At 40.4% G+C, this 5189-nt stretch overlaps 1 protein-coding gene across 4 annotated transcripts in view; it reads right to left on the bottom strand.

Annotated features, from left to right (window-relative positions):
* The window catches only part of TBCEL (tubulin folding cofactor E-like), a 66130-nt gene that overhangs the window by 60577 nt on the left and 364 nt on the right, over positions 1-5189 (bottom strand). For 2 of the 4 annotated variants that reach the window (XM_010830490.1, XM_010830493.1), the window contains exon 1: positions 3690-5170. The exons of the other annotated variants lie outside the window; for them this stretch is intronic. The gene's annotated coding sequence lies outside the window, so the exon portion shown is untranslated. Of the gene's footprint in view, positions 1-3689; positions 5171-5189 lie in introns of those variants that run through there. 4 annotated transcript variants of the gene reach the window in all.

Here is a 5189-nt window from a genome sequence, read left to right as displayed (position 1 = left end):
CTCTGTCCATGGGATCCTCCAGGCAAGAATACTGGAGTGGGCTGTCATCTCCTCTTCCAGGGGATCTTACCTCCCCAGGGATCGAACCCGGGTCTTCTGCATTGTGGGCAGATTCTTTACCTTCTGAGCCACTAACACCCCAATTCTGCCCAATTCTTTCAATTTCCTCTACTTTAGTCTGGGTTAAGCCTTCATTAACCTCTTGCTAGGACTGTGGCAAGAGGTTCCTCTTAAGTCTATCATGACTGTATAATTCATTCTCCAAGATCATCTAAGTGATCTTTTCAAAATGTAAGTCATGTCCTTTAAACTCTCCAAAGGCTTCTCTTCACAATCAGAATAAAATTCAGTCTTTACCACAGCCTTCAGGGCTTCATTTTACCTGTTCTATGATTACCTCCTCCCACCCTTTTCCTAGCCCACTAGGTTTCAGCTGGCTTGGCTTTCTACTTCTCAAACCTGCCAAGTTGATTCCCCCTCTTAAGGCTTTTACAGGAATGCCATTTTCCTGGCTCTTGGCTTAGCTGGCTTCATCTCAGCATTTAAATCTCAAATAAATTTAAGCACAAATGCTACCTTCTCAACCAAGTTGCCTCTGACCACCTCATTAAATATGGCAACACTGCCACCAGCAAGCACTTATCACTTCACTGTTTCATTCTTTACAGCACTTATCACTATCTGTTAATTTAGTGATAAATTCCACCAGAACCCAAGTCCCACAAAAGCAGGGATCTGTCAGTTCAGTTCAGTGTACTACAAAGCACTGTCAGGCAAGTGGCAACAAATATTTGTTGGATGAATAAAACAGTGAACTTTACTTTCAATAAACATGAATTAGCACTTTCTGACAGTGATATGAAAATCAAGAACACCAATGAGAAGTATTACAGATGGAAAGGAATTTTGGAAACTATGTGTCTGTGAAAGCGTTAGTCCCTCAGTCATGTCTGATTCTTTGCGATCTCATGGACTATGTAGCCAACCAAACTCCCCTGTCCATAGAATTCTCTAGGCAAGAATACCGGAGTGGGTTGCCATTCCCTTTTCCAGGGGATCTTCCTGACCCAGGGGTGTGTTTGTGTGTGACACAGAATTTTGCATTCTCCTTCAGGGAGATGGGGTAGGGGGGAGCGGAATCTAACATGCTAATTTGGCATCAATCGTTCTAAAGAAGGAAAAAACACATTTTTATGACTTTATATGCCATACAGATCCATCAACTGTCAGTCTACAATAGAAAATGAATCTTAAGCTTGAATTCTTAAAAACATGAGTAATTTGTGTATTCACAATGACTGACATAAAGTCTGTTCTCGTTTCCTTACTTCGATGACCCCTGTTATGATCAACATGACAACACTTCATAATATCTATTGAGTTCACTATGTGCTTGGTACTATGTTGTTTTATACATGTTATTGCTCAGTTCTCACGACCTTTATCAGAGGTACTACTAACCCTGTTTTACACATCAGAAAACTAAAGCAAAGAGAGTCTAGTCAGATGGCTAACGAGTGAAAGACTCAAATCTAGGCTGCCCGAGTTCAAAGCCCTAAAATTAAACCCATCTGCTGAACTGATACTGCTCAATTCACTTACATTATCTGCTAAAAAACTGTATGTGTATCTACTGCAATTTTATGCATCATGCTAGGTCAGCAATTCTTAAACATTACTGTACATTAGAATCACCTGGGCAGATTCCTAGATTCTGATTCAGTAAGTCTAGGGTGGAATTTCCAGAGATCTGCAATTTTAACTGTCTTGGTCCATGAACTATACTCAACTCTGTGCAGGGTGTTCTACAGGTTTGAGGATATATGAGCCTCCTGTCTCAATCAGTTTACAATCTAAAAGGGATAGAAATCAGACACACAGTTGGTTAACTATACAGTGATACAGGAGAAGTAGTATCAACAAAACAGCAAGACTTCAAGGAAGAGGGATCAGCTGTAACGAAATGAAGATGAGCAGGATTTCATGAAGAAAGTCCTGCAGACTTTCAGGAATAATGCTACATGCAAAGGAAGGCTCGAAAAGCAGACAGCTTGGCAGGAACAGGGGCTCTGCATTTAGGGCTGGAAAAGTAATGTCAGTAAAAATGCTCTCAATGTCAACCTAAACACTATGGGTTTTATTCAGTGCTGGCTCTGGGAAATTGCTAATGGTTTTTGAGGAGGTAAATGATAAATCACAGCAATATTCTTTGGAAGAGTACTCTGATGAAGTTATGCAAGATCAAGTATATTGAGAACAACAATGGGAATAGTTAGGCTGGCAGCGTTCCAATCTCAAAAAACTAACAGCTAGAACATGGTACTGGAAAAGATGAAAAAAAAAGGAAGAATGGTACCTCTTGACAATGAACTGCATGTGGGGCAGAGGCAACAATCACAGCTATTAACAAATGATTTCTTCACCCCTTAAGTCCAGGTTGTAGTCTGACCAGTTTCATGTTACTTTTTACAACTTTTTCTTAAACAACCAACTAAGCTCCAAACTATACAGTTCACTTATTCAAAACACAGCCCATGACTAAGAAGTCAGCAAACAGGCCTGCAAAATACATGTCACATAGTTCATACACTAAAAAAAAAAAAAAAAAGTACATGTATATATATTATACTTAATATATAATATATATAAATGAAAGAACATTATTAAGAGCAATATAATCTCATTTTACTCAAAGTTCTAACAAAGGTAAGCATCTAATTTTCAAACCCACAGCAGTTCAGAAGGAAAAATTGAAGGGTAAAAGAGCAAAAATTAGAAGAGTATAGACAGGTGGAAGAAGCTGAAGAATAGAAAGGAAAACTATAAAAAAAAAAAAAAAAAGCACACAGAATCACTCAGGGTAAATTCGCCACAACTGTTTATTGACAGATACACATGATTCCCAGAAAAATGGAATTAATGAGAATCTTCCTTAATGTCCCAAACATCTACCACACAAAGAAAACTTTTAAACATTTTAAAACAAATTTTTACCTGAGTTAAACGTAATTTTTAAAGGATGACTGATACATGCAGGCAGAGCAACCAAGAGATAGTCAAAAAATAAAGGTAAGAAAGATGTATTTTATAATACAGTAAGTTTGAAGATAATAAGAATGCTTTCATAAAGCATCTACTCAAGAATGTGGCCCTAGTGGTAAACTTTACTTCAGGCAATATTTTCCTGATGGCTGTGCTTTTGAATTCCAGGTTTCAAATAATATGAGGGCATCTTCAACAAAAATAAAAATGATTGAACTGGTCTTAAATACAACCTATAAATATGTACCTACTGAAATCAGGCAGCATCATTTGACACTCAATGTCCTGTAACAAAAGGCCATGTGACACTTTTAAAAGGACATTAAACATCACAACACATGAAGGCTTCTCACTTTGGTCACCAATACTCGTTAACATTTATTATAATACTACTCACACAAGGACCTTATCTGTTTCAAAAACAGATGAAAATGTCATTTTCATGGGGAGAATTAAGATGTTAATTAACTGAAAGATATCTTAAGTTTATGATTAAGTTACTAAAGCCAGGAACCTACACCTTAAATCATGCAGAAAAAGCATATCATGCATTAATTATTGGAGTAGGAAGAGTATGGGTTTCAGCTTGAGATTTTTTATACTGCAGAAAGGCAAATTAATGTATAACATTGTAACGTTAAAATTACCTTAAAGATGTTGTAAGGATGAATCAACTGTATGGAACTAGGCCTCTCATATTTCTCAGATCCAGCAAAGAACAAAGAAAATTAAAAGCACATACTTATTTCAAAATTTTATCAACTGATCAGGCAAATTAAGACATCAAAGATCATGGTACAATTTACCACACCTTCTAAATATGTAAACAAAAGTAGTCAATTGCACCAGGGGGGTTCCACTCTCCCTCCCTATCTCCTTATTATCATCCTTGTTCTCTAGAAACATACAGGAAGACACTAACTGAAGCCAAAAAAATGTGCCCTGGAGACAGTTTGTCAAACTGCAAGTTATGACCCATGTATCAATTTAGTGCGTTTAGTTAGCATTTCTTAAAGAAAAAGAATGAAATATAATAGCAATCATCAGTATGCATCATTAGTAGTAAGAATGAGTACTGCTTTGTGAAACTTCTTGTTCCTATGTGGGTATGTACTAGATGATAATGAAAAACGTTATTCTTACCATAATTTTTTTAAAGTTTGAAAGCTCCTAACCTAAATGTCTCTGGACCCAAAGACATTCATCAGCCCTCAGCACCTACACAACCTCTTAGCTCAAGCTGGGCTCGTGGAAACCAATTTAAGAGCTCCAGGCAGCCAAAAAAGAATGAGGACACGCCTTAACTAAGCCCGAATTAGGACCTGAAAGAACTGACCTCCCCTAACACCAGCCCTAGGCGGTGCCTACAAGCTTCTGGTAACTTAGCAACCTTCAAGGAGCTCCTCCTCCCTCAACTGACTAGAAACAGTTCTACTCTTCCAACCAACTTTACGGAACTACAACTTCTAGAATCACTGTGCCCCAAGACAGTATCACCTCTCCTCCTCGCTTCACCAATTCCCAGTATGTCTTCCTAGAAGAGGACCTCGAACTCAGCAGAGAATGAAGCTCCTCACAGATCCTGACCCTTCTTCTCCTCTCCCAGATCTCCGGACAGGGTACCCTCCTCCCAGGTCCCATCTTACCCCAACCGCCTCATTGTCAGTTAGCTGTCCTGGGGGCAAAACGATTCTCTCAAAAGCCCTCTTTAAACTGCCGCTTGCTTGCTCCTACGGGCCCCCGGAAGGAGCAGGCCTGGTGTCCCAGGAGCTCCTAACCCAACCGAACCTCCCCGGGGACACGTACTCTTTTTTTTTTTTTTTTTTTATTCAGTAGTTATTCAGAGGCAAGTTTCCTATTTCCCCAGCACCCCCAGACATCTCCAATATCCATCTCCTACCAGCCATGGGGCATCTCCTCGTCCCCCAGGCCCCGGGGCACAGCGGGAAGCCCTGATTCTCCCAGGAAGTTGGACAGGCTCCCCCAAACGGCCTCCTCCAACTCACGCCCCTCTCCCAGCCCAGGCCCTCCCCGCGCCGCCGCAGCGCAGGCCCGGCCCCATCCTCCCTCCGGCCCCGGCAGGTGTCCCATCCTCCCCTTCGCCCAGGCAGGCCTCGTCCCGCTCCGACTTCTTCCAACTATTTCGT

Source organism: Bison bison, unplaced genomic scaffold (assembly GCF_000754665.1).
Source record: "Bison bison bison isolate TAMUID 2011002044 unplaced genomic scaffold, Bison_UMD1.0 scf7180017864518, whole genome shotgun sequence".
NCBI classification, from domain to species: domain Eukaryota; kingdom Metazoa; phylum Chordata; class Mammalia; order Artiodactyla; family Bovidae; genus Bison; species Bison bison.
This window is presented reverse-complemented; position numbering and strand designations above follow the sequence as displayed.